Below are 13,104 nucleotides of genomic sequence, written 5' to 3'. Positions count from 1 at the left end.
AAATTCCAGACGAGTCGAGACAAACGTATTTCTCGACTCGAATTTTCGAGTCGAGACTCGAGTCAAATAGAGACAGCTGGTAAAAATCTCGACTCGACTCGAATGTCTCGAAAATCTTTCTATAATTTTTAATATTATTTTCAAGAAAGTACTCGCTCAGAAACACTCGCCACGAGAATTTCGGAAACTGCAGGACTTTTCAGGTGTTAGAAGAGTGCTGTGGTGATTGTCTTCAACAAGTGGCGAAACCAAGAGGAAAAGACGTCCAAATGTCGAGGGGTTGGGCGCCCCCTACTTTATTAAAGATGTGGAGAATAAGAACGAGGACAGAAAAAGAGAACACTGACCGTTGGGAATTATCCCTTGTTGAAGCGATGGTTGGAGTAATAAAACTAGTTAGTATTTCCGCTGTTGTATTGTTGATTTCACAGAAATGTTGAAAAATAAGCAAAACGTGACTCTGTACAAGATGTTTACATACCCATAGTTTTATTATTGTCAACTGAACCCTGAGTGTCTGGGATGTTTCTGTCCCTTCTCACTTCACAACTTGAGAGGGGAGGGGGTATTATCATCAGGGTACCACTAGTAGTACACCGCTAAAAGAAATGCTTTAGTGCTGCGTGGGAAGCGGCATGTTTTGTGTATATTTCTTAAAATGTTATCCATTCATAAAGTATAAATTCCCCCACCCTCCCCTCATTCTGTTTCCAATACAGAGAACCGACTCTTTAAATGAAGAACGAACCCTGAACCTTCCCGAAAATGCTAAAATGATTGATGCGTACAAATAACAAATCTGTGGATGAATCAGAAAATGCAGATACATGAGAAGATACTTGATGCAGTGCAGTCCAACACATGTAAATAGATTTGTAGTGTTCATATTTGTGTATGTGTACGTGTGTATGTGCTTGTTTCTGAGTATTTATATGCGCGTGTGTCTCGTAATTGTTATATTAATATCCACTGGATTAAGTGAAAGTATAAAATGGATTTGATGACTGCCAAATTGACGTCACATTGATAAGTCATTATTTTTTTAATATTAATAATATTAAATTAGATTATAGTTTAGCGTCGTTTTTAGGAGCAAAGCTCTACAAGACGTGAACGTACAGTTTAATGTCGGATTTGAAACACATGAGCTCCTACCATGAATCAAACCTCGTTCGAGAAAGGCGCATCGCTACCAACATAGCAACGGGGAGCTAAACATTTAGTAATATGTATATTAAGTTGTAAAATTATATTCGTTTAATTTTCACTAATATTATCTTCATAATGTAAAGCATTCGCTAGACACGTTATCTTGTTTAAAAACAAAAAGCCTATCTCTTATGTTTCCGTCTCGGGGTTGGACTGCGGGATGATAGAAATCCGAAAGAGATGTTTTTATTATATTTTGTACAGTAGATCTGCTCCTTCATAATCTCCAAATTTGATAAGAATGAACCTCCCTGGCTCACGAAAATATATACGTAATATAACAAGCCATGCACATTAAATGCCAGACTAATATAGCAAACATTGAAGATGTTCCCCTAGAAAATTTTCTTCGGCCGTCCATGTCTGGAGGTACACAATTTCGCAACTCAGTGGATACGATGTGGATGTATCAAAGTCCACTGATTTACCCATCAAATTTAAATTTTATAAAAATATTATCAGTGAATACTAACCTGAGGAGAACTATTTTTTTTAAAATTCGAACGCAAAAGCAGTTTTTTTTTCCACCAGGCCTCGGTAATCATCCGGTACGAAAACTGAAGTTTGTACAAGTGTTTCCCCAGCAATTTCTTTGAGAAAGGGGTCCTCCAGGAGCGTTATTTACGGGGTAATTCCTGCGTTTGTTATATACATATATAGATATAAATATAGATATACTGTATACATATAAAGATAAGTAGGAGCGGGTCTTTAAAATTAGTTCGGAAAGATATTATGAAAATCTGGTATAATTTCCAAGAATCTATCTAGTCTAATATAAATAAAATAAACAGTTTGTTTGTGTGTTTGTCTGTCTTTATGCGGCCTGGGGACCAGACGAGTGGACCGAGAGTTACCAAATTTTGGTCAGGGGTACCTTGGCCTAGGCCCGAGATCAAGACGAAAAGTTGTCTTCAAATTTTGAACCAGGGGAGTTTCATGGGGAGGCGTTTACCGGAATCGGCTTGGGAACCAGACAAATTGACCGACAGTTACCAAATTTTAGTCACGAATACCTTGGTCCAGGCTCCAGACCAGAGTTAAGCGATTTTGTCAAAATTCGAACCAGGGGGGTCTCAGGGGTTTTTTACCGGGACATGTAAAGTAGTAGAAAGTAACAGATATTAGTGTTGAATTCATAGTTTTCGCGGTCGCTGAAATCAATGGTGAAACTCCGATCGCAGTAACTTCCAAATTCATGCTATGCGGCACCGAGTCGGGGGTCAACGGGAAGGGGGAGTTGAGATATCGAGACATAAAAGTAATCCACAATGACCGATATTAGTGTCAAATCCATAGTTTTCGCGGTCTCTGAGATCAATAGTGACACTTCCATTAACGATGATTTGCAAATTCAGCTACAATCGCATGTGGGCCGGGAGTCAGCGGGGAGGGGGGAGGAACCGAGACAAGTAAAAGTAATCCAAAATGACCGATATTAGTGTCAAATCCATAGTTTTCGCGGTCGCTGAGATGAATGGTGAAACTTTCATTAGTGATCACTTGCTAATTCAGCTACCATTGTATGTGGGCCGGGAGTCAGCGGGGGGTGGGGATACCGAAACATGTAAAATTAATCCACAATGACCGATATTAGTGTCAAATCCATAGTTTTCGCGGTCCATGAGATGAATGGTGACACTTTCATTAGTGATCACTTGCTAATTCAGCTACCATTGTATGTGGGCCGGGAGTCACCAGGGGGTGGGGATACCGAAACATGTAAAATTAATCCACAATGACCGATATTAGTGTCAAACCCATAGTTTTCGCGGTCCATGAGATGAATGGTGACACTTTCATTAGTGATCACTTGCTAATTCAGCTACCATTGTATGTGGGCCGGGAGTCAGCAGGGGGTGGGGATACCGAAACATGTAAAAGTAATTCACAATGACCGATATTAGTGTCAAATCCATAGTTTTTGCGGTCGCTGAGATGAAGGTGACACTTTGATTAGTGATCACTTGCTAATTCAGCTACCATTATATGTGGGGCGGGAGTCAGCGGGGGGTGGGAATACGGAAGCATGTAAAATTAATCCACAATGACCGATATTAGTGTCAAATCCATAGTTTTTGCGGTCGCTGAGATGAATGGTGACACTTTCATTAGTGATCACTTGCTAATTCAGCTACCATTGTATGTGGGGGTCAGCGGGGGGTGGGGATACCGAAGCATGTAAAAGTAATACAAAATGACCGATATTAGTGTCAAATCCATAGTTTTTGCGGTCGCTGAGATGAATGGTGACACTTTCATTAGTGATCACTTTAGCTTTTTTATCTTCTTTATTTTCTACTCTATAAGCATACATCTTTGATCTCAATCCAATAAACTCTGTCATTATCTTAAATTTATTCTCATCTTTCATCTTACCTGTTACTTTTTTGTTTATTAGTGGTAGTACATATGTTATTTTCCTTGTATTCACTCGTGTCAAACTAGTCAACTATTTCTGCTATATCTTTGTAAAAGTCTTCAGTCTCAATCTCATATATAAAGCTGTCAGTATCCATATAACATAAATCTATATTGTTTCCATATTTCGGCTTCATCGTGTTATAATGAAAATCATACATTAACAGTCTTGATAGTTCTAATACACTCTTACCAACATATATTGTTTTTTTTAATGTCAATCGCTCTTTTTTCATAAGTATAGCACATAAATTCTCTGTAAATATTGTTCTGTAATCAAAATTAGGTTTTTCAATTAATGTTTCTACTCTACTTTTTCTACTTCTACCGAGTTATTCATGAGCTTATAAAAATATTCTTCAAACTTGTTTTTAGCTCGCGTTCTCATATTTGTATTTAAATTAATGTATGTCTTTAGCCAGTCTGATTGTTTGAATTCTAATATTCTATGCCCTTTCTTTAATGTCATTCCAAGTGACATATATAGTTTTAAGTTCCTATAGTGAATTACATATCTTTCCTTATTATAAAGTGTCGTTAATAATTTTGATTGTTTAGATTCTGGTGGACACATGTTTTCTGGAGCTAATGCTAAATCAGAATGTTTGTTGTGTAAATACTTCGGATATTCTAAATCTACTTCTAATATGTAACCAGTTTCTGAATCATCTGGAATGTTCATTATATCTATGTAAGGTTTAATCCACTTAAAGTCTTTATAAGGCATGTATTGGCTCATAGCCCATCCATATAAGTTGTTTGCGTCTAGATATGCTAGGTATGTTGAACACTCATCTTTATTATAATCTTGCATATATTTGTTGTTAGCTTTACATATCTTTTACTGCATTGTGAGATTCCTCCTCGTATACACATTTCTAGCATTAGTATTTTATCATAATCAGTTAACATTTTTAAGTTAATTTTAGTCATCTTTAACATTGCATCCCACGATAAGCCTGGTGCTGTATAATACCAAGCAGGATCTAATCCATATGCCTTTAAACACACATCTCTAAAGTTTTCAAATATATCTGTTAATTGGAGGACATCTGTTTTGTTATAATGTTCAGTTAAGTCCCTCACTAACTTCAGATCGAATTCTTTACAAACTCGTACATGAAGCTTATGACGTTCAGGACTAATTTTTTCTCCTGTTAATCTATCTGTAAATTTGTCTGGAGATAGTGGAACGGGTTCTTCTAATTTTTCAAATGAATCAACAAACTCAAATGGATAATCACCTTTAGTATTAACTGGATCAAGTTTATCAATCGGGAGAAAGTTTAATGTTTCTCGAAATTGTTCTGGTTTTATATTACTAGTTAACTCTGCTAAACTCTTTGGCATAAATCTAAATGAATCAACAAATCTTAAGTTTATTCCATCTTTTTCTGGTCCTGATTTTACATATTTTTCATATGTTATGTACCTTTCCTCATTATTAGCGATTAGTTTAATTTTCTGTGTATCATAAGCTAACTCTTTAATAAACAAATGCGTATCATAACCAGTTAAATTGTGAAGAAATACAGGAACAAAGTTGGGATTTTTATAATTTAAATTGCAATAACTGTGCGCTGCACCTCTAAGCTTTCCAGTTAAATGATCACGATCTCTTACTTTTGCTTTATTTTTATTTATCTTATACAAACACTTTTTTAAGTCATGCTTCCATTCTTTTATTTTTTCACTCATATCATCTCTATCCTTGTAGAACTCTATTCTCCTCTTTAATATATTTATTTTTCTCAACAGCTGGTGGTAAGTCATTCAAGTTTTTCTCACATATATGACAAGTATCCGAACTGTTATAAGCTTCTATTTCCTCCTCACTAAGCGGAGTCATATCAACTACCCTGTTATATATTTCCATAATTTCTATTGCTTCTTTTTGCAACATTTCAATAAATACTTTCGCAGCATTTGACCTATATAACTAACAGGGGCTTTATAGTCCCCATTTGAATATTTGACATACTAACAAAAGCTCATTGGTTCATGCTTTTGATATTTTACTGTTTTACTACAATTATGCTCTATTTTTAACTTACAAAAGATACATTCAAAGTCGGCAAATATGACAAATGGATCTCTTAATGAGCGGTTATATTTTTGAAACTCTATTTGATTGTCGTATGGTTTTGGAAGTTCTATTCTAACAGCCTCATGCTCTTTACAATATAGCATATGGTTTTGCCACTGCTTCTCATTTCGAAAGTGTCTTGTTAAACATCTATCACAAAAGTATAACTTCTCGGTATGTTTTGTCACTTGACTTCTTATTAATCGTGATAGGTCTTTTATCCAACAAAAATGATTATTATTTTGATCATCTTTTATATATAATAAATTAACATGTTTTTCTTGCTTTGTTTTTTTGATTTGAAGTCGATATACATTATAGTTCTTGTCATAGCTGTAAACATTGATAGAAATATTACTTCTTCTTTCAAATTTTGGAATATCTTTCAATTGTACAGGAAATTCAATGTTATCACAATACTTCTTTTGCAACTCATTAACAAGCTGTTTATAATGTGAAGGTCTTTGATACTGAGAACATTTGTCTATAGGTTTTAAATAGCTTGCAATAGAATACAAGAAACATTTGTTGTCTTTATTTTTAATATTAATCACTACTTTCTTATCTTTAATTGGTTTAGGAAGTTCAATATAGGAAGAAGCTCTTAATGGTACATACTTGCTTAATCTGATTTGTAAATATTTAATTTGATGCAATGTCCATCCTGATCCTCTACCTTCAAACTCTTCCATTTCTCTACGAAGTTTATGTTTTGCATGATGTATATATTCACTTAAGTCAGTTAATTCTAATATTCTCTCGTTTGATGTTTTAAAATTGCGCTCTTGTATTTCTTTATCTTTAATATAGTCACAAATGAAAACAAGGTTAACTTTAACAGGGTGAAATTTTAATTCCTCTTTGATTTTGTTAATAGCAACTCTTCCACTTGTATCTAAGAATTTTATTGGGTCTTTATATCCTCCTGTGTTTTCAACTTTAATGGTTTGTAAACGCTTCTTTAATGCTGTTTCTTCTAATTCTACTTTTATTGGTATACGTGTTGGTTTCGGTTCTTCAATTACTTCTTGTTTAAATGGGAATATATCTCTAATCTCTCTTCTGCTTTGTTCATCATCATATTGTTTAAGAAGGTTTATTAGTTCTGCTTTTCTTAATCGGGAATATCTTCTGATTCCCTTGTAGTCTTAACTCTATTACAGTAAATTTACTATAATTACTCATTTTATTTACTATATAGAAAATCTTACTACTCAATTTTTACCTTCGCCGGATTATTTCTGTTCATTTTTGTACTATTTTTACTTCCATTTATCCTAATAAAACACATAACATTGTACACTAATGCCAATGTCTACATATTACGCGTTGTATTAGAACACGACTTTGATGAGAACAACCCATCAGTCACATATACGCATATTAAAATTAAATCATTTTTGTAAACTTACTCATCATCATCATCATAATCATCACTACCATATTTATATTCATCATCACTACTCAAATCAGATGTTTTTTTTGCATTATTAATAATTCTTTTTCCTTTAACAGTATTTGCTTCTCTAGTAGTGCTGCTAAGAGTTTAAGATCATGATGAATTAGTTTAAGTCTGTGATGTAATCAATCAAATTTATTCTCCATATTTATTATATAGAAAACCAACAAAAATGAGATAAATTTAAAAAATCTAAGAATAAAAACGAACAGGTAAATATGACTAGTGCTAAGGAAATATTATCTTACAAACCTATATTTGATTGTGTATGTAAATATTTAGATATTGGTGGTTATAATGATGAAGACAAAATAAATTTTAGCATCTCCATAGGTATGTTAGATCATTTGTTCAAGAAAGCCACTAAAGAAAACAACTCATTTCTTATACAAAACTTTCTCTATGCAAATGTTATGAATTTGTCTGATGAAATATTAGATTCACTGACTGATGAACAATGGTTATATATAGGTTATGATGATTATGAGGAGGAATATAACTATGATCACATTACAGAAGATTTCATACGCAAATATCTGCAGAAAGTTAATTTGAGTGAAATATGTTCATGGAAAAAGTTATCGGAAGAGTTTATAAGAGAATTAGCTGATAAAGTTGATTGGGAGATTATTTCAGGAAGCCAATACTTATCAGAAGACTTTATAAGAGAATTTACAGATAGAGTTGATTGGAAAGAAGTATCATATAATCAAAACCTATCTGAAGAATTTATTAATGAGTTTATAGATAAAGTTGATTTTGATGCTATATCTTATGGAAACAAACTCTCTGAAGTCTTTATACGAGAACATGCAGATAAAGTTTCTTGGGGACGCTTATCTGGAACTCAACAATTATCAGAAAACCTTAAAAGAGATTACGCTGACAAAGTAGATTGGGAAATAATTTCAATATTTCAAAATTTAACAGAAGGATTTATTGCAGAGTTCAAAGACAGAGTTCATTGACATAACATCTCAATTTATCAACACCTCTCTGTACAATTTATATATTTATTTAGACATTACGTAGATTGGAGAGTAATAATATGGAAATACCGTAATAATGCTGATTTAGGTGATATATTGAATTTAGCATTCGATGTTACAACGGATGGTTTGTTTAATGTTTAACTAAATAACTTTTATGATTATTATATCATAAAAGTTGTAGCCTTAATTATTATATCATAAAAGTCGTAACCTTAATTATCAGATAATAACCTATCATACAAACGATCTATACTGTTAATCAATTCTTCTTCTGATAGTGATGTCCAAAACTCATTACATTTCCTTTACGAATATCTAGTTCTTGCTGCATTAGGTTGAATAGCTTAATACTGTTAGGATCTCTAAACTTTTCATATATTATTACATGACTAGGATATTTTTCTTCTGCTTCATTAAGAGGCTTATATAGAGTTCTCTTTTGGCATCTGATAGCATAATAAGGGAAAGGATCATTAGGTTTGTTCTTTTTATATATGATTAGACAATTATCTTTTGAATTATCGTCTGTATATGGTGCTGCGATTGTTTTAAGATGATTTATTTCTTTTCCTTGTTTCTCGTTGTTTATACGTAATTCATTCATTTGTTGTTTTATTTCTTGTAGTCTTGTTTGAAGTTGATCGTTGTTAGTAAGGTATAGCTGTTGAAAGTCTTTAACAAAGTAGTTAATAATGATTTTATTACATTTAAGATAAAACTGGAGATAACCATCGTGATATATCTAGAATCAATTCTTTACAAACATACGTTCCTCTTATTTCATTCCATATTTCTCCTTTACCACCTGCTACTTTTTTTAATAATTTCCACAGCCGGAATACCGACCCTGGAAATATATGTTATGACTTCTTTCGATTCTTTATTTTCTAACCAATGTTGAAATTCTTTTCCACCATCTTGACACAACTTAGTAGCATTGAAATATCCTGTACTCTTATCTATAATCAGTTTAAAATCACCAAAAACACCATACCAATAATTATCTTTAATCTTTTCAAAACAAATATTATTTAAACTAAGAGAATTATCAATAGTACTCATATTTATTATATAGAAAATGTTGATTTTTAGCCTTTTATGGAATAATAACCATAAAAGACAACATTTATATTTACACTACAACATTACTCTTATCTACCCAACTATTATGTGAATCATCAAATCCTAGCCATTTAACATATACTTTATCACCTTTCTTTCTTAACACCTTTTCCACCAAGTATTCATCTTTATGTTTCGTCATTAATAGTTCTGGTTCGTAAAATCTACCTTGTACATCCTCTTCTTCTAAATCTTTAATTCTATATGTTGGTGGATTAGATGGAATAACTTCGCTAATAACAAATACTTCTGTTGACCAATTAGGTGTATATCCTTTCTCAAATAACCCTTTCGACTTACTTATACGAACATGATCACCTAATTTGTATTTGGGTTTAACACGCTTATATTCTTTCTTATACACTTTCTCCAATATTGTTCGCTCATTCTTCTTATTAACTTCTATAGGCTTTAAACCAATTGTTCTATGCACTCTATTATTATACTCACTAACCAATGTTGGTAATATCTCTATCCGTTTATAATTCCCTTGTGTTGTGAACCTTTTCCACATGTTTTGTTTAAGTGTTCTATTAAATCTCTCAACAACAGAAGCTTTCTTACCACTATAGGTTGATTAATGATTAATCTTCTTTCCCTCCATTAACTTCTTAAACTCTTTATTGTAAAACTCTTTACCTTGATCAGTTTGTAAGTTACTAGGTATTCTTGTTCTTAATATGGATTCGAATACTTCTGTAACATTCTTACCACCTTTATCTTTAACAGGAACAATAAACGCATATTTAGAGAACACATCTATAATCGTTAGCAGATACTTATAAGCTTTATTTAATTTGGAAACACCTTTTAATACTCCACTATCCATTTCAACAAGATCAGCTTGCCAAAGATCATCGATACCTTTTATAACTACACTTAATCTGTCAAAGTTTTTTCTAGATGGTTTGTGAATTTCTTCTATAATGTCTTCTCTAACACCTTTACCTTCTTCTAGTCAATCAGGCTTTTTAACGAATTGAGTTTTAGTAATACCACATACAGAACAAATACCTTTCTTTAGATATCTTCCATTCTTTGTTTGTTCTATCCTAATGGTATCTTTCTCCGCATCTGTCAATTTCTCACACTTAACACAATACATCATCATTATTTATTGTATAGAAAATCAACGAAAAAAAATTAAAATTTATCACTACCTAATACTATACTTTTTACATTATCATCATCATCACTTGATTCGTTTTCACCTTCATCTTCTATTTCTATATACATAATAATCAATAATAACTTACCTTCTTTTAAATCAGAATCTATAGATGGTCTAATTGTTAACTGATCATGCATATTAAAGTGTAATGGAAAACTTTCAACCAAATCGTCATTTAAAAATAAGTCTATAAGATGTTTATTAAGACTTGATTCTATATCCATTAACCTACCTCTATAAAGAAATTTGTAGGCAGCAGCTAAATTATATACAAAAAAGGCTGGTTTCCCAAGATCATCTTCTGCCAATCGACATGGTAATTCAACAATTTCTTTTGTTGTAAGTAAAATAAACTCTTCGTTCACTGATTTAAGCTGTTCCAATGTTACAACATCTTGTTTATCAATAGCATTAGATACATTAACCAATCTTTTGTTCTTAAAATCAACCCAGGATGTAAAAACTTCTCTAGATTCTTCTATTATAATTTTAACATTACCAAAAATATCCATATTTATTATATAGCAAACGTCTTTAGGAAAGTTCTCTTTCTAAGTACATCACAACAAACAATAATTCACCTTCTTCCATAGTTGAATTTTTAGTTGGTTTGATTGTAATTATATCATTCTTGTTAAAGCTAAAAGGTATATTTTCAATCAAAGTATCACCTAAATATATGTCTAAAAATATTTATCCAAACTTAATTCCATGTGCATTGTCTTCCCATTATAGAGAAATTTATAAAAATTAAAAAAATTAAATATTCTAAAGATTGGCTCCTTAATGTTTTTAGATTTTAATCGATATAATAGGGGTATAGTTTCTTTCTGCACAATCAATTTAGTAGTATCTATCCTAACCTTTTGAAAATCTTCTGTCTTGACGTATGTGTCTTGTAACGTTTCTAATGCATCTTCAAATCGTTTTCTATCGTTCTCTAATTGAGCTTCTATTGATCTTAGTTGACTTACACTAACAACATCATTTAAATTCTCCAATAATTTTAATTTTTCTTCACTAATATCAACATTATCTTTTCTATCTTTAACATTACCAAATATATCCATACTCATTTATAATACAGAAAATGTCGATCCTAATTTTTCAAAACATTTCTTTAACATCTCTATTTGTTTAGATGAGTGTTTAAAATCAATATCAACATGAACATCGTGCTTTTTGAACAGATGGTACAATACACATTTTAAGTTAATAAACAATACTCTTTTCGGATACAGTTCTTTAAAGGTTTCGTATAAGTTTTCGAATTCATTTATAAGTGTTTCCTCCATATCTTGTAAGTTTAATGGTTTTTGATCGGTAAGGTGATAGTGTATTAAATAAACATCATCATAATATTTTGTGTATTTGTTTTTCTTTAGTATTTCTAGAACATCTTTTATTGATATTATATCTTTGGATATATCTCTAAATTCATCATTTAACACCTTGAACACCTCTTCAGGAATAATTCTATCCTGTAAAGCTTGCAAGCGAGATAACTGTAACTTAAATATTTTTATAGTATCATACCATAGTTTTCTTACACTAGCAGCTCTCATTCCTTCACAAGTACTGTAAACCCAACCATTCGCTACAGAACAATAATCACAAATGTAACTGCTCATATCTTTTGTTAATGACTTACTACCAGAATTACTGCATTTTAAAGGTTTAGAACTATAATTTGATAACATATCCTTTAAAGTAATTATTGGATATAACTTTACCAACTCTTCTTCGTGTACAAAAATTTTGGTATTAACATTTTCCTTAACTGAACAACTGTATATGCGTTGTTTTTATCTTTTAAGTCCATCTTGCTATCATCCCGAAAATACCAATTAAATTTATATTTAACTAGTTCATCTAGTTCATCCTCATGCTTCTCAAAATGATCTAAAAATCTATTGTGTATAGCTTCCATATTTATCTTATAACAAACCTTATGGATATAAACCATAAAAGTACTTAAACTTAATAATATTTAATCATTTTTAATCATATACATAACATCACTAAAAGAATACCCTTGATTTAGAAGATTTAAAGCCTTAACACAAAGATGACCACATATAACTGAATTAAAGTCTTGTATTCGTTCATCATTGTAAAATAAGTTTTTGATACCAAGATATTGTACTAGTTGTTTAGGAGGAATACCACAATAAGAATCGAACACGTACTTTATGTTGTTATCTTTCCAATAGCATATCCAATGAGTACCAATGTTTTCTGATTTATCGAAGTTAACTACAGCACACTCATTTACATAGGGTTTTTGTGGAAGTTTTTCACTCATAAATACACCTCTAAATCGTTTTATCTTTAATTCTTTAACCAACCTCTCTATATCGAAGTTGGTCAATGGTTTTAGTTTTTTGACTTCTTTAGTTTCCCTGCTCCCTGCTTTTCTTCCATAGCCATATTGTATCTTTTTGGTTCTTCAAGTTCTTGTTTATTTTACTTAGCATCCAGTACAGTTTTAGTAATAGCTAATGCTGCACAACCTGCTAATGAGCCAACTGCTCCTAAAGCTGCTAAAATGGCCGGAATTGTAAAAATAAAACCACCCCTATGCTCTTTCTTAATCTTTTTCATTTGTGCAGTAGTTAAAGTTAAATCCATTCCTTTACCTTCT

This window comes from Thermobia domestica, chromosome 7 (assembly GCF_964235325.1).
Source record: "Thermobia domestica chromosome 7, izTheDome1.hap1.1, whole genome shotgun sequence".
Classification (NCBI taxonomy): Eukaryota; Metazoa; Arthropoda; class Insecta; order Zygentoma; family Lepismatidae; genus Thermobia; species Thermobia domestica.
Note: the sequence above shows the minus strand (reverse complement) of the source record.